Here is an 18,909-nt window from a genome sequence, read left to right on the forward strand (position 1 = left end):
CACTGGTGACACACGGTAGTACAGTCGACAACTAACTCGAATACTTATATAAATATAATAAGCAGGTAGTTACTGATCTTATGTTTTGGTAGGGTTGAAGAATTGTCTAGTCCATCCCTTATTAAGTAATAATTACCCAACTTAATGATACACAGAGTTGTTATATAAAAAATATATACAGAGTCGTTATTCGGTAAGAACTCCAACACTGAACACTGTAGCGCATTTTAAAAGCTTTGAAATGTTAAATTCTAAAATAAAGTCAAATTTAAGAGTTAACTCAAGAATTAATAGTTGAAAAGAGAAGCTCTAACAAAACAGCTTAAAATATTTAAATTTTCTTTGCAAATTGAAAAATATTTGTATTTCATCGTCCATCTTATTCTTACTTTAAATTAAAATTTTGAATTATTATTTTAAAGTACCCACATTACAAAATAAAAAAATAGAAATTCGCTACAGTGCCACCGCAATCTCTTCAAAGCAACCAACCCCTGGTCAATTATCACAGAGGTTTCCAATTTCGTTTGACACAAAATCAAAACCCAATTTTACCCAACCCAGAAGAATTAAAACTTCAATCAAACATCACAAGAAAAACACTCTTCCACGAATCAAAAAAAAAATAAGAAAATAAAACAACCTTGTCAAAAGCATTTTAACCAAAAAATGAAAATAAAAAATACACATTTGAAAAAAGGTGTTCAATGGAAAACGATGAAAAAAAATCAATATTTTTTGAAAGAAAACACATTTTGCTATTACACATCCGATTATTATATTTTTCTCTTAAAACCACCAAAAATATAATATTACAAAAAATTAACAAATAAAAATCCTTTTACTAAAATCCTCGCCGTCTCTCGACATCCACACAAACCCAGAGAAAAAAAAAAGCAATATGGAAGTCTTCAAATTTTCACACCAAATCTGATGATGATACAAAAGTAAAAATTAGACATTCCATTAGAAGCAAAATGTGCAAGGGGAGGAAAATTCACACACAAAGTGTTTTGGCAAAGGCATCATTATCTCACGACTCACGAAGCTTGAGCACCACCAGAAGAGCACCACATGGTGTTGTTGACACGCTCTCCATTCGTCATTTTTGTGCTTAAAATGTTTCCAAAAAAAATCAACTCAAAAACACACATAAATCTGCACATAAAATGAACAATGAACACAAAAAAAAAAAGAATTAATCGGGTATGTATGCTGAACAGGGTGTTTTTTTTATTTTTTTCAAAGGGGGTTGATGATGCATTAGTACAAAAAGCATTCCTGTCACTGACAGACACCTTCAACTTGTTGGACATAAACCAAAAGGGGCTTAAAAATCAAACGCAAAACTCATCATCACCACTCGTCATCATTATGTAATAAGATTGGCATATTTCAGAGTTGCCAACATTAAAATATATAACATTTATACATTTTTATGATTTTACGTTGAGGGCATATAGAGGACTTGACAGTATTTTTTTTTTATAATAAGCGCACACTCAAAGGGATAACTACCCTTATTATGTTGACACAGTGTGAGCACTAGGAAGGGGAGAGAGGGGTTGAAAGGAGGTGTCCGTGCACATTGGTTTTGAATTCCTGAATATTGCAATACCCAAACATCTTGCGGCATTTTTGGCGACATCGCGTATGTGATCGTTCTACAAAAGGTGGTTTGTGATACACATACCGAGAATATCGAAATGTTCAGTTTCCTCCTAGCAAAGAGATTTGCTTTCTCTAAAGAGCTAACAAATGGAGTGTCATTCACAACGAACGAAGGAACGGAGGAAGAGGAAGAATTCCTCATATTTTTTACAAATGACCAACAATTTTTACTGCCTTTGGGACATTCCAGTATTTTTTGCCGTAATTTTTGGTCATGTATAAATTTGGTGCGCGTTGCAGCCCTTCCTGGCTTGATTGAACTTATTCTGGTTTTCCTCAGTTGGATTGGATTTAAAACAACGGAAACTCACCTTCTTGACCCTAATAACCTCTTTACATCTCGCATCGAACCATGCGTTTTCCTTAGGTCTAACGTCTAATGCTTTTTATCCTATTCGGGATAAAAGTTCTCATTCCCAGGAGAATCAAACTTGTGTTCATATCAGCGCTGGCGTCAACGTCACTATCGAGGAAGCATAGTGACCAGTTAAAGATCCTAAAATAATTATTGAGACCGTCCCAGTTGGCTTTCTCGTATTGCCAAACGGTTGTCTTAGGAGCTCTTTCTTTAACTGGAGAGTTTTTACACGAGAAATTTGCTGATATGACACAATGGTCAGATGTGCCTAGAGGAGATAGAACACTAATAGTGTACTTACCAGGGTCAGAAGTAATTCAAAAATTTGACAAATAATGGACAAAAGGGAATGATATTTTATCTGAGGTAACAACATTTTTATGACGTAAATTCGATTGTCATTTGTTTTTAACACAAACAAATTTAAATAATGTATGCTTACACAAATTCTGCTCTGAGAGTATCATATTTTAAAAAAACTTTCTGGTAAATTAAACAACAAATGTTTTTTAATTTGTGAATTTTCATGAATATCAAAAGCTATAGGTTTTGGGAACACCTATTGAAATGAGATCTATATTTAAATTGAAAATCGAGTAAAATTGTTTTCAGATCGATCGATTTTATGAATGCATAATTTTCTGAAAATCACTTCAAGTGGAATTAAATCAGCTGACACATATTACTTATGCAAGTCAAAAACAATTGCGTTGATCATCATAATTTATATGATTTCTTATGTTTTAATTGTTTCTCTTCTTTTCAATAAAATATGTACAAAAATATTATTTGTTTTTTATCTGAATTAAATCGATGCGCATGATAACGAGCTGCAGCCTTGTGGTTCTTTCCGACATGCAGTTCCCAAATATCGGTTGGAGAGACTCTGGTGTCGAAGTGTACAGTTCTGAACGTGTCTTGAAAGTTTTTGAAGGAACATTGTTTTATTCTAAATGATATGGGGAATCCATTTGAAGTACCATTTATCATTTTGCTTTGTCCGTTCTCTCGAATACAAAGCAGAAGCTTAAAAGTAGTACACGGAAATTCACCTCGTTTTAAGTTCATAAAAATGAAATGGATATTGATAAAAATGAATATCAGAACTCCAATTTATATTTTGAATCGATTTCAACTTTATTTCTAGTGAAAAGGAAACTAAGAACCGACCTAGGTCCACGTAAGTAAAATAATGGATTGCAAAATGATCAACAAGGCATTTTCATTGTTAAGAAACATCTTAAATTCAATTCTTAATTTTCATTTATGAAAGACCATATGAGAGGTATTATCGAACATTGTTCTTCTAAAATGTTGCCGATCAGGAAGTAACATTCATATGAGTATTCGCTAGTGTATCATAACATTTTTGTTTTTAATGTCTAAATTACAAGATGTACATCTAGGTTCTAAATTTCACTTTCACTCGAAATCAAATAGAAAACTATTCAAATTGAAAATTGGTATTCGGAAATCTACTTTTATGGATTTCATTTTATTTTCTGAAGTTAAAATGAAGCAAAGTTGTACATTTAAGTTTTGGCGGTTTTCAAGTGAGTTGAATTCGACAAACACGAAAGGAAACTGTTTTAAAACATGAATAACTTTGCAGTTCTTGGAGAAAATGAGGAAAATGACAAATAAGAATTAAAACATAAATAAGAGAATGTAAATGTCGTCCCTTAAAAAATTAATGTAAACAAAAAAACTTAAAAATTTAAAGACACATTTTCAGCTGTGCTTCTTTAGGGTTCGCCAAATAACTTTTTTTTTTTAAATGCTATAAAAGCATCGTAGCTTCGGCTGTGTGGCACGCAGTGCCGCCGCCCTGTTGTAACCAAATGTTGCTAATATCCTCCTCCTTTTTTTTGTGAACAAAAATTCGTTCAACATGGCCCGATGACGATCGCCATTGACTGTAATGGCTACTCCAGGCTTATTTTCGAAGAAAAATGGCCCAATTATGCCTTTGGACAAAAATCCCCACGAAACAGTGACTAGTTTTGGGTGTATCGGCTTTTCAATGCATGCGTAGGGGTTTTCTGTTCCTCAAATGCGACAATTTTGTTTGTTTACATTTACACCCGCCAAGATAAAAATGAGCTTCATCTGAAAAATGAATTTATTTACTGTTCGCAGAATATATACAACCATGTTCGTTCAGCAAGACCTAAGTGTTACCATTCACGAAATAAGCACTATGTAGGTGAAAAAAAGTTAAATAGCGGTCCCTATACATATAGCAAAATCGGAGTTTTGATATTGATCAAAAGATAGAACCTTGAAAACAATTTTACTCGGTTTTTAATTTAAATGCAATGAAGTCACACTCGATTTCAGAAACATAGCTGATAAATGTGATCAACATGTGGTTTCAACAAAGCGTTGTTGTTTTACCATCTGAGAAATAATTCAATTGCTGCATGATAACGCATTTCATAACCTAGTTATCGGCCGTTTTTGTGATCAGACTTGGCAAACCAGAATTTGCTTTTTAAACACGAATGGACTTCTCGATCAAATGTCGATGCTAGGTTTACTTCTTGATATAAAAATTGGAAGTTGTTTTTGAAGGAATTCAGCGAATCGGTCTAAGAAAATTTCAATTAGTTGAACATTTTATCTGTTGTCTGTTATGTTTTTGCAAACGCAACTTGTTATTTTTCATCAGAACAACTTTTTGAGTTAATAACGAGACATCCCAGTTTAGCAACAAACTACAGGGTGTCCATCAATTGGTCAGTAATACTTGAAAAGACTGTTCCGATTCAAAGATTCAGCTTCCTATTTAATGTTTTCTTACATTTTTGGGAGAAAATAAGCTGTCTTGTAGATAAACATTCTTCAGGATTGCAGGTCCTTTATTTCGGAGTTCCCCAGGGATCAATACTAGGACCATTGCTATATTGTGTGTGTTTTAATGACCTTCCAACCCAGGTGCATTATTCGTCCATTGATTTGTATGCAGACGATGTCCAGATTCACCTAAGTTGTGAAATTGGCATGATTGAAAACGGTGCTTACCTACTTAATGAAGACTTGTATGGAATTTATCGGTGGTCAGAGGAAAATAACTTGAGGTTGAACCCAACACAATCTAAATGTATGGTAATTTGTAAACATAATCTCGATCTCAGTTGTTTTCCACTAATACAAATTATCAACCAGGTAATTGAGTACGTTGATAAAGTAAAGAACCTTGGTATATGGGTTAATTTCACACTTGGTTGGGATTGTTACATACAACACATTACAGGAAAAATTTACGGATGTCTACTCATTCTTTCCTTCATACAGAAGCATACACCACAAGATATTAGACTTTACTTAGCAAAAACTTTGATTATCCCGATTATTACTTACGGATGCCAGATATTTTGCAGTCACAGCTCAGAATCTAAAAGAAACCTATATGTTGCCTTCAACAACATAATTCGATATGTGTACAATCTTAAACGTTATGATCATGTTTCCGCGTATAAGAAAAATTTACTTGGTTGTAGCTTAAACGCATATCTAAGTTACAATACTTTAAAGACTTTGAATGGCATCATAACAAAATTTTGTTCTCTACTTCCATCCGATCTTCAGTATTTATTCAACCAAGATTCACATGCTCTGCCTCTGAGCGCCAATTCTTTGTTTGTGATGTCAGCCTATGGAACTCCCTACCCTTAGACATACGAGAGCTTCAAGGACGTAAGCATTATGATCGCTTTTTCTTTAGGTATTTGGCTGAAAACTCTTAACTTAATTTTCTTTTTTTTTACTTTATTTCTTAAAATTAAAATTTTGTAATCCTTATTAATGTTATTAAAAATTTAAAAATGGTTTAAACGTAATTAAACTACATTTTAAAATTAAATTTTATAAATAGATATAAATATAATTGTTAGTTGTTTTTTTTTCTTCATATAATGCTCTAAATTGAAACAATTTAAATCTTAATTTGGATAAGCTTGTAAAAGTGTAACTTTAGTATATAATAAATGTAACTTTTGCTTCTATAGACTTAAGTCAACTGTAAAAATGATATGAATGAAAATGAAATGAAAAACAAAGCCAAGAAGGTTACATTGAGTACCTGTCATTTGTGTATAAGAAAATGATGATCTTATATCGTACAAACCCGTTTTTAATTCACATCCTTTGAAGTTCAAAGTAACTTGCCATAAATATTGATTTTATTACATTTATTAACAACAAAAAATAAGACATCATGTTTATTATGTATTTTTTGGAGAAAATTGACTCAAAGTTAAAAAATTTGCGTGGACAGAAGAAATGAAAAGGACTAGAACAATTGGAACAAGGAAAGGACAATTACTACATGTGACAATTTATTAATTTACAACTTGGCAATTATCAAAATCTGTTCCATAAACAATTTGACAGCTTGGTAGAACTGTGAGAAAATACCCGACAATTGTGTTTTTTTTTTTCATAATGAAATTGTCATGGCAATGAAATGTCATCTAATACGTCGTTGGCCTAAGAATTAAAAAGAACAAACAATAATTACGAATCGTTAACACGCCTACAATTCGTAGAACAAATTTCTTATCGTTAAACAGCTGCGGTGTACACAAAAATAAATTGGGTGGCGCAACAGTCCGTTGAGTGTGTATGTTCTAGTGACTTAAAACTCTCAACCATTCCTGTGTGCGAGTACTGTTGCCAGAAATGGAGGTAACCTACAGTTTTTAAGCCGAATCCGAACGGCTTATTTAGAAAGCACTTTTCATGACAAGGATTACTCTTGAAGAATTTGTCAATTCCTCGCAAGAGACAGTACCCGTGATCGAACCCAAGACCTCTGGCATGACAGTCCAACGCACTAACCATCATGCCACGGGTACTTTTATATCAAAAATTGGTACATGTTTACAGTATACAGCGTTATGTTAATTTTTAACATGGAGAAATTGGTCAAGAGACGATGAAAACTGAAACAAAATGCAAAGGATTTGTCTCATATTTCATTGTTTTTCGATTATAGCCACGAATTTGTCATTATGTTCTTCTGCCAAATTTGTCAGCCGTCAATATTTTATGAAACACACGTCAATTTTCAAGATATCTATTTCATCTCGACTCAGCGTAAAAGTAATAATAGATTAAGTCCCAAACGTCGTTGGTACTAACAGCGCCATTCACATGGTCCAGGGAACCTAACGTAGGATTGTTCTTAAATCCCTGATAAATGATGTGAAAGTTGGACATGGCCCTTACTGTTGAACGATTTATTTTGAAATGTACCCAATATAAAGTAAGGGACACTAATACAAACTTGTAAGATCTATATTCACCGAGTTATAACATAGAACATCGACATTCAACTTCACTTTTATGTTGAAAGTTTCAAATAGCTGTAGCATGACTTAGTACAGCACATATTATTTGTTTTGTAGAAAAAGTCTGAAGTTTAATTGGTTTAAATGCTGATTTCCCCCTTTGTCATTTTAAAGTTGATTTATAGCGTGACTTATTTAAATTCGTCATTCTCATTAGATACATTTGTTTCTTTTATTTAAATTAAAGGTAAATTAAACAAAAAGCAAGTGGCAACCCGGTAACTCTTTGCTGTTCAACAAATGACAAGACAAGGTTATAAAAGTGAGATTTCCGACAATAGAACATTGGTAAGTACCTAAAGTACTTGTTAATATTAATTATTCTGTATGTCTTGCAATTTTTAGACATCTTGGTTAATGTCCTATTTCTTTTTAGTTAGACTGTCACCTAAGGTGATGGTTCTTTAAAAACAAATAAGACACAACTCATAGTCTGGTTTTAGAGAGCTTAATTTTAAATGTACCTAGGTAATTATTTCTAGCTACGATCTCCCTAATTGATATTTGGTGATAGAACATTAACGAACAGGTTTAAGGTGTGTCTTATGGAATATTGTTGACCTTCTTGCCTCTTCAAAAAGAGACCAATTATGATTTAAAAAAGACGTGATGGTAATTTGTAATAGAATTTTATTCCATAAAGGGAAGAATGATACAAACTTTCCAGATATTAGTTATCCGAAATGAGCACTGAATACTTCAAGAAGACATCCCATTCAAAATTTGTCAAGGACATCTAATACCTACCCTGTTATTAACATACAAAAAAACTTCCTCAAAACATAAATCCTTCGACTTTATATCATAACTGTAGTTACCTACCTCTAACTCTCATGATACATTTTTAAGCTATGGTCAAATTGAACAGAAGGTGCTAAAGACGCAAAAGAAAAACGACAATTTCATTCATATCCTTGATACCTACCTATCTATTCAGCTTTATTTCCTAAGTTCGTTTATAACATAAAAACATGTTGTAGAACACTTCTGTTGCATCTGATATTTTCCTAAACTAACAGCACATGAAATTTTCTAAAAATGTGAATGCTTTTAAACGCATTTTCATCCTTTTTCTTATATACACACACATACATATATACAACTGTTCTTTCTAGATGAGTATACATAACATACCTTCTATATAACTATAGCAGCTGAAAAAAAACTCAAAAGGATATAAAAGGATAATTTCAATACATTTCCTTGAAAATAAATGGGGGAAACAGCTGGTAGAATGTTTCCGACACCTGTGCTCATCGCAGACATAGTTGTATGATATAATAGGATATTCCCAAACCTAAATGTTTGTGAGAGGAATTACAACTGCACTACGAACAAAAAAAAAGAAAGAAAGGACGAAAAATATCCTGTAACAGAGGCAGAGCGCAGAGGCAGAGGCAGAGAACCAGAAGTCAACGGGAATAGTGAATATCTATTACCTCACCACCACCATCACCACGTTGTCCTTGTGCGGTGTTGGGTTTGTTTTCTTCTAGCCTCTCTATGCCAAAACCGCCAGCAGCAGTAGCAGTAGCAGCAGCTGAACACCTCTAAAACCAACTACAGGCATCAGAGGCAGACCCAATATAGTATTGCGGCTATCTATACCTGCATACATATATAGAAGTAAATGTTGGCTTTGGTATGTGGCCGACAGAATATTATAAAAGACATGCGGCAGCTCACGCTCAAGCTCAAACAAAAACCAACCATAACACAGCTGCATTGAAAGAAGGAACAAAATCGAAACCCAAAGAAAACCGTATATAGATAGCTGCAGCGGAAGAAGGTGATGAAGATGTCTGAAGGAGCAGAGTGGAGTGAGTTGGGAGAAGAAGCAGCGAGCACATCTTGTTCGTCCTTGCTCATCCTCAGCATACACGTGTTGAGTTGAACTTCCTAGCTCCTTTTTGTCTTTCGTCCTTTTTGTGTGTGAATGTGAAAGCCTAATTGCATTTTACTTTCGTTAACATTCTGATCTGAACCCTTTTCGTAGCAGAGCGCACATTTTCCAACGAATCTATGTAAAAAGGGTGATACAGGTTATTTTTAGTATTACAGTGCTGTGCATAATATTTCGTTTCGTCACGACTTTATGAGATATTCGAATTTGCACTTAATGCCACTGATGGTTTTTTTCTAATGACGCAAGGAACAAGATTTTTAAATAAAAACCAACATTGAAAAAGCATCTAAAAAGGATCTGAATATATTTTACTCTGTTTTTTAAGACAGCACTGTATTCCAACACGTATAGGAACCTCGTATAATCGTATATATTTTTATTTTTGTTGAAATCCTTGGTCACATTCCACACATTTGCAGTACGTGTCGCAGATGTTGGCGCGTGTCCCATCGTTGGAATTCAATTAAAAAAGGCACACACAAAATTGTGTATGAGCATAACGAAACGACAAACGAGGAACTCCTTGACACAGGTGTACTTGATTGCTGCATCCTTTTTTGCCAAAAAAAAGAAGAAAAAGTCACACACTCATATACCTACTACTCGATGGCCCTGTCACTCCCCTCTCTCACAGCGACAGCACAGAACAATCATCATATTCTAATTTGTTGAAAAGTGAAGGCAAAAGGATAACGACTTTGCCTGACGCTGCCACCGCCGCCGCTGCTGCTGCTGTGCCACACCACCGCCTGCTTGTCTGGGCATCATCAGTGAAAAAGGTATCAGCATCAGCAGTATAGGGATAGTTATTGTACATAGTCCAACGCATCCGTTGCCCATTTCCATTTCCATTTCAGAGTTTCCATTATGACTGACTAATTTGACAATCACGTAATAAGGATAATTCAGGACGTGTGTGTATGGAAATAGCTATGAGCAAAACAACAGTTGACAAGGTGAAGGCATACGAGCATATCTACCTATAGAAAGATAACCATAAAATTGTGCTCAAAGAAGTAGGGAACCATAGTATCGACCCAATTGGGAATACAAAACCTTACCTACTTTTGATCTTTAGTAAACACCCGAAATCTTTATTTAAAAATCAGGAAATAAATTCTGAATGGCCCGAGTATAGTTTAGAAAATCAAAGCAAATTTAATAGAATTGAATAAAAAGGTAGTGTGGGAATTTCAAATGAAAATTCCATGTAATGTGTGGGAAAATTCCATAAGGGAAGAAATCCGCCGCTGCTTAATTCATTCCTGCCACAAACCAGCCCAACCCCAACCCCAACCCAAAACCCAACCTATGCCCTGATGGTCTTATCACAATTTTACCATACACAATAATCACTTACTATGTTTAAGATAATTGAAGAGGGCTTTGCTTTTGGGGAAGGGAAGAATAAAATGTGAGTGCTTGGGCAAACAAAGATAAGGGATTTGCAGTGAGGGCGACGACGACGACGACGATGAGTGGTAGTTTGTTTTTGAGTTTATTATATAGAGGTATAGGTGTATATACATTGTGTTTTTGTGATAAGAGCTGGGAGGATAGAAGCTATATATGATATTTAGAAAATGGCAACTCATCAGTTGTTGGAAATTGTAAGCTTTTTCAAAACTAATTAATTATCTTATGCATACATATGTACAAATGTAGATACCTACAAATAAATGAGTTTCCTTAGAAGGTAGGTAGGTATGACGATAGTCTTGTCTTGTTATGTGATTGTCTTGTCAAAAGGATAAGGTCATTGATTCCTAGGTAGTGGCTTATAGGTTTGTCTAATTGCAAGAAATGGTTACAACATTTCAATAGGATAGAATAAATTTTGAAATTTTTTGGCGTTTCAAACCAATTATAATTTTTGTAATTTTCTTTTAGGTGCTATAGAAGACGAGTTCAGTATACCAAGTGAAGAAAAGCTCGACTATAACCTGATGAAAACAATTCAATATTCCGTTTCACAAACAGAAAAATAAATGTCATCTGATGGGTGAGTGTTAAACGGGTTGGTGTGATTCCCATTGGGTGTATAATTATAATAATGTACAGCTCAAGGCTATGTTTTTTAGACAGCAAGAGGAAGAGAATAGGTCTCCTGTTTTATATAGTTTAGACATGTCTACAAAAAAAGAACATTTCCTACTGAAAATTATTATAAGGAATCTTTAAAAACGTTGTAGGTACACCTTTACTTTTAGTAGACACTGAAAGCAATATATCTCCTTTCAAATTTAGAGATTTTTAGACTTTTCTATTGGTTGAAAATTTGCTTTATTTATACTTGATTTAAAAAAAAAGCGTATTTGACATAATTTTTAACAGTTTGTTGTCATTTGGGAGACGCAATGGTTGCGTTCAATCGCAGACCGATAGAGTATCCGGAATTTTTTTTATTATTGTTTTACATGTAAAAGAATACCTTAATTAAAACAGCTGGGTTATCAAAGAGAGAATCCAAGAATGCTGCTATATGTAGATATCTGACAGAACCGCTGATTTAATGAATGGATATTTAAGTTGAAGGAACTAGAAAATTTATTTTAAAGTTGGTGAATGGGTGAATTACCAAAATTGTATGTTAAAAATATCATTTTACAATAGTTTTGGACCTCGAATTGGTCATGACCACCTTGGCCCTCTCCCTGGAAAAACCCTGGAGTAAGTAATGTTGGAAATGAACCAACCTTCATAACTAAAACTCGACAAGAAGTCTTAGACATAACTCTTGTCTCAGATAGTATACACCATATGAGCTTGGACTGGAAAGTATCCAAAGAACATTCGTTCTCTGATCATAGATATATCCAGTTCAATATAAATGTGGATGATAACCCGAGTCCATTGACTCTTCGAAACTATCGGAAAACTGACTGGGCTTCATTCTCGAACTCATTACAGAGTTTACTAGAGCCTAGACTATCTAGTCCTTCCTCTAACGCTAATGAACTTGACAACAAAGTCAATGACCTTACCTCAGCTATAAACAGATCGTTAGAAATTTCTTGTCCACTTATACCCATAAGAGGAAAGAGGAAACCACAATGGTGGGCCTCAGAGCTTGACTCGCTCAGGAAGGAATGCAGGAAACTCTTCAACCGGGCCAAAGCTGCAAGACTAGCCTCTCATTGGGACTCCTACAAAGAATCCCTAAGAATCTACAAAAAGGCACTAAGGAAATCCAAGCGATCTTCTTGGCGATCCTTCTGTGTCATGATAGAAGAAACTTCTGAAGCCTCTAGGTTACGGAAAATCCATCAACTAATCCAGCTATGCCAAGCTGCTTGAAAAATACAGACGGCTCCTGGACAAATTCATGTAATGAATCGCTGAACTTACTATTGGACACTCACTTTCCTGGTAGTTCTCTTACCGAAACTTGCAACAGTTTTATACGTTCAAGTTCAAATACAACATACCCACAAGGTCTGATCACAAGGGATAAGCTACAATGGGCTCTCAACAGCTTCAAACCATTTAAATCTGCAGGACCAGATGGAATAATACCAGCCGAATTACAAAAGACTTCTGATATAATTGCACCAATCCTTGAGGCAATTTTTACCAGCTGTCTTTACATGGTCCATGTTCCATCGGCATGGAGAGAAGTTAAAGTTGTTTTTATACTTAAAGCAGGTAAATGCTACCAAGTCAATCCTTAAGATCTACGACCTATAAGTCTGTCATCATTCCTTCTTAAGACCTTGGAAAGATTGATTGATATCCATTTAAGGGCACGTATCGATACAAGACTTCTGTCTTCGTCTCAACATGCCTACTGTAAGGGTAAATCGGTGGAAACAGCGTTACACACTTTAGTACGCACCATCGAATATTCCCTCCATCATAAAGAGTTCACTATGGTTGCTTTCCTTGACATCGAAGGTGCCTTTAACAACGTGGACACATCTGCAATCACTTCTGCACTGACATCTCTAAATGTAGAGAGTTCGTTTCGGGAGTTAATTCATTTAATTCTTACTAGCAGAATAATTAACTTAAAACTGGGCAACTCTTCTAGTAGACGATTCGTTAGTAGAGGGACATCGCAAGGTGGTGTTCTATCCCCTCTCCTCTGGAACCTAGTGGTGAATGAAATCCTAACTAGTCTGGATGCGGAGGGTTTCAGAGTGATAGCCTATGCAGATGACATTGCTATAGCAGTTTCAGGAAAGCATCTTAACATCCTAAAAGAACTCTTACAAAATGCCTTATACAGACTAATACTTTGTGCTTATCCGTGTGGACTGGGTGTTAACCCACACAAAACCGATCTGGTCTTATTTTCGAGGAGATACAAAATTCCATTTGTCAACCCTCCCTATATTAAAGGAATGCAATTAAAATTCTCAGACGAGGCTAAATACCTGGGTCTTGTCTTAGACAAAAAACTAAATTGGAAACGCAACGTACAGGAAAGAGTCAAAAAAGCTACTGTAGCTCTCTTTTCTTGCAAAAAAGCTATTGGTAATGTATGGGGTTTACAACCCAGAATCACGCATTGGATATACACATCTGGTTCCATTGAGCTTAGGAGGAAGCCTCAAGATTCATGTGGTATAACAATGGGCCATTAAACTGGCCTAAGTGTGTCCGTTTCCATCTTGGACAGCCAGAATAACCTAACCTACCCTAACCTGGACTCCAATTAATTAAAAAAATTGTTATTTAGTGTGAAAACCACACAAAACAAGCAAATTTCGATTGGTAACTTGGTGCAGAGTTTGACGATTTTCGAATCGTAAGTACCTACGAGTATTAACATGATTTTTCTTAGGGACAGCTATAACTATTATTAAAATACATCAGTAAGAATTGAAACATGAGGAATCTAAAACAATGGTTGGAAAATAAATCCCTTCTGCCTTTTTGTCTGTTGAATATCGAGGCTATGTACAAAGCGCTACAGAGAACGTATCTGGCAATACTATACATTATTTGAAAGGTCTTGAAGTAACCTGTAACAACTATAGACGTGTAAACATGGAGTTTACTAACGCCGACAGTCACGCTTTTTTAATATTTTAAAGTTTTCCTTCGTTAAAGGCAAATCTGCTAGAGAAACGTTCCGTGAGATGAATTGTGTTTTGAGGGATGGTACTCTAACACCTCGAACAGCGAGGGAATAATTTCGAAGATTCAGACCCGATGAAAACAACTCCATGGATAAGCCGGCCGGCGAAAGACCAGTAACGATGAATACCGATCAAATCATGAAAAACATCGCGTTAGACCGGCATGTGTCAACTCGTGACATCGCCCAGTAGATGGGAGTTACTCACCAACAAATTTTAAAGCATCTACAGAAGGCTGGATACAAAAAAAGCTTTATATTTGAGTGCCGTATGGTTTGACGCAAACAAACCTTCTGGACCCAATTAACGCCTCCGATATGCTACTGAAACGAGACGAATTCGGGGATGGTGACTGTCGACAAAAAATAGATCACATACGACAATATCAAGAGAAAACGGTCGTAGTCGAAGGCCGGTGAACAGTCCCAAACAGTGGTTAAGCCGGGATTGACAGCCAGTAAGGGACTCATCCACTATGAGCATATGGCCAGACGCTTATTTCTACCATCTACTGCGAATAGATGAAGCAGGCGATCGACCAGAAGAGTCCAGAATTGGCCAACAGGAAGGGTGTAGTATTCCACCAGAACAACGCCGGACCACACACTTCGTTAAGAACTCGCCAGAAGCAACGGGAGCTCGGATGAGAGGTTTTATCTTATCCAACATAATATAGCCCGGACATAGCGCCAGGTGATTACCACCTGTTCCTGTCCTAAGCGACCGCCCTTGGTGGTGTGAAATTGAACTGAAAAGAGGATTTTGAAAAGTTGCTGTCCGAGTTCTTCGTAAATAAGGGGGGGGCTTCTACGACAGCGGTATTATGAAGTTTCCATCTAGATGGAAGCAGATTATCGAACAAAACGGCAGCATATATTTTAACTAAATCCGATCACTGTAAGACTTTTTATAAAGCATTGAATAAAGAGCAATAAATCGTAAGGGCGATATTTTCCAATCTTTATTACACTATAAGCGGTAATTATCGAGTTGATCTGGTTTAAAAAAACATCCTTAAATAACAAAGAGCCATTTGCTTTGGCTCGAATATGAAAGGGATATGTACGTCGATTATTTGGGATGACAAGTACACATTCTATGGCTATGGCATTTATTCATACAAATTACGGACAGAAAACTAACAAATTTAAGATATCTCTAATAGTTTAAGAAAAAGAAAGTTATATTTTCAAATCATAAGAGCACGAAAAACTTGGATTGAAACTATTCACGTATGTATTTTGCCAGTTCATACTTCTTAAATTTCAAAGATTTCTGTATTCTCAAAAACATAAACAACATTTCAGGAACAAATTTCTCACTTTTGCTTTCAAAAATCTGAGAATAAAATCAGTATGATTCGATTTCTCAAGCATTCTCTATCACACAATTTACTTTGTAGGTGTGTTTCGATTTAAGTTCCGGTAATGAACTTTTGTTCCTTTTTTAACTCTTAACGTTCAGAATTTTAAATGTGTGTTACTTTATTCATTCTGAACGTGTTCTGAGCTTGTTCAGAGCGTGCTCGATGAGCTCAGAATATAATAAGTGATTCAATCGAGCTGAAAGAAAAACTCTTTTTATTAAGGTGTAAATCCTCGTTAGCCATATTAGTTTGCCTACAACCTAAGGCAAACAGCTGATTTAGTAGTTGATTTAATGGGCAGGTTCAAACAACATAAGGGACTTTATTGGGAGTCAACTTCATTCTTTGAACGTATATTTTGACCAAGGCAACTAGTTAGTTTTTTAAGTGTCCTGAATTTCAAATTTAGAGCTTTACTTCACAAACTTCTTTACTTCTACTTTAAGTTCATAGTACAAATACTACCAAAAACATTATTGTCTACAAAACACATTCCCTCATGATTAATATTTTGTATTGTAAAGAAATATTACTTATTTCTTTTCCAAATTGACAATGAACCCTTTTACAGGAAACACTTACTGAAGCTGTGCAGAAAATAAATAAATCATGGAGTAATAAAGTTCAGATTTCAGTTAAATGAAAAATACGATAAACTGTCATTTTGACTGAAGCAAACTTGACTTGATAGTTAGAAATATTTTTCTTGAATAACTTTCCAGTCAATTTTCCATTAAATTTGCTTAATTGGAAGGTAATCTTTTGGCATCTGGCCAATCAGATACAAGAAACTTGCCTTATGTCGTCTGAACCTGCCCAATGTGTGTCAGTGTTTATAGAAAATAATTTAAACATAACGTACAATCTGTTATTTTTAAACTATATTTCGGCTATTTAGGTTTAATTTATTTAAATGCACGAAAGGATTACATAACATGATCTAACACCAGTGCGTGGTTCAATCGATTTACAAAAGTGTTTGACGGTTTAGTCATTTCTCAATCAACATTTCTTTCGAATCGACCTCAAACAGTATATCGTCAGATTTTCGAATTTCAATATATTTCTTAATGCACAACATACCCCAGCATCACCAAATAGTGAGAGTGACTACAATTTCCAAAAATAAATAAAACTCGGGAGGTCTGAGAAGAATCATCTTTTCACTTTTCCATCCAAATTGTACCCCCCTCTTGTCGTTGTCGGCCCTCAGCCCTCACACTCTTGATGCCATCTCTAGCCAAAACAGAACCATCAGCCAGCCTGCAGAGTAGTGCCAGCTTCAGCTACAACTTGTGTGTGTTTTTATAGAGGTTCACATATGCGGATAGCATGTTCTTTTGCTATCCGAAAGTCTTATTTTCTTGAGATGATTGCCAGCTGCAGCAGCTGAGTTTTCGATTGCAAAGCATGTCAGTTGAGAGTTCTGTGGCGCGGATGTTTCACAGATGGCAATCGAAAATTTTTAAGGGGAAAATCCATTCAAACGGGGCAATTGTATAGTCAAAATAAGACTGAAATAAGAACAAGAACCCAAAAACCAAAAACAAAATAGTATTTATAAAAGCGTATATTCGAATATTTTTGAAAACATTAAGCAGAATGTGCACGAGGAGTGTTAACTTCAGTGCTTATGTTTTTATTTTTGTTTTTCAATTGCGACTTGTGAGAGTATATTAAAGTGAATATTTTATTGAATGAAATGTTTAGTGTTTCTTTGGGGGATTAAGATTAAGTACACTGGAAATTTCAATATTTTTTTTTTGGAAAAGTGAAAAGGTAATGAAAACGACATTAAAAGGGGTCACATCATCACACATCAGAAAAAGCAATGAAATGGTTTTATATTGACAGTGAGCAGTCAAGATATTGATCTTTTGTTAAGTCTTAAAAAGAATGTGAAAGACTTTTGTTGAAACACCTTTAAGAATTAAGGAAAGTAAGGATATCATTACTGATTACTATTTGTTAAATTTAAAAATTCTTTTGACATACATATGTATCTACAATGAGCGGCCACACCACAATTATTAAATAATATCTGAAGGTTTTGAAAAGTCTTTTGTGTCTTCTTTGGTGTTCTATGATTAAAACCTGGCGATGAGTATTAAATAGGACTTTTCAATAAAATCATAAGGGACATATGTTTTGTGGAACCTAAGAAATAATTCTTTATGCCTGTAATATAAATAAAAACTCTTGAGAGTTCTGAAAGCGCAAAACCGGCCGTGTTTAAAGTATGTACCTACTTCTAATTATTCAGTGTTCGCTCTCAAGTTTGCTTATCCTGGATACAAATAAGGCTTTATGTTTGTTCTGTGGTAAATGTATGCAGAAGGACCTAACAAAGTAATTAGAGGATATAAAGCATCATCTGTTTTATTAACCCAGAGTTATCTTTCCAATTAATAAAGGTGCGTTGTACTCCGGACAAATACAAATTTAACTTTTTTCAGGAAATCACTTTTCAAAACCATCTGACCTGAAATTAATGGTTAAGTGAAGGTAGTAAGGTTCTTTGACATATTTGTGCAGTCTTTGATGCTTTTTATTTACTTATATGTAGCCAAATTTACAAATGGCTTACTTAGGAATATTTTTAAATAGTATATGTAGAACTTTTGTATTTATTCGCAGTTTATCTTGTTAAAAAGACTAAACTAAATTTAATTCGATTCCAAATAAACAATTTAAATAGTGGACAATATAAGATTTTGCAATGAGAATCTTCAATTCCAAAAGGCCTCATTTAAGACACCTCTCATTTTTTAAGCTCTCATTTTCTATCACTTTCGACAAATAAAAACTTTTGCATTTTGAAATAATTAAATTGTTAAAATCCCCTTCCACCAACGAATAAACGGATATTCGTCCATTATGACATTTATTTCACATGGCTTGTTTTTAACTATAGATGTACAGCAAAGCCTAGAATAAAATGTTTAGGCAAGGACGCGTGAGACTATTTTCTTCGTTAAAGTGTGGATCGTATGTGGAACGCGTTTGATATTTCCCTACAAACAATTTGTTTTCTTAAATTTCTCTTATTTTGGCAATGAAGAAGATAATTTTAACACCTTAATATTAACTTAAAGTTTATTTCTACCTTTTTGTGTAGAATTTGTACAGAATCCACCTGTATTCATTTTTTAATATCACATAAATTAATT

At 34.8% G+C, this 18,909-nt stretch overlaps 1 protein-coding gene across 1 annotated transcript in view; it reads right to left on the bottom strand.

Moving 5' to 3' along the window:
• The window catches only part of LOC129941015 (protein CBFA2T2), a 72,898-nt gene that overhangs the window by 25,359 nt on the left and 28,630 nt on the right, over positions 1 to 18,909 (bottom strand). The window lies entirely within an intron of this gene.

This window comes from Eupeodes corollae, chromosome 1 (assembly GCF_945859685.1).
Source record: "Eupeodes corollae chromosome 1, idEupCoro1.1, whole genome shotgun sequence".
Classification (NCBI taxonomy): Eukaryota; Metazoa; Arthropoda; class Insecta; order Diptera; family Syrphidae; genus Eupeodes; species Eupeodes corollae.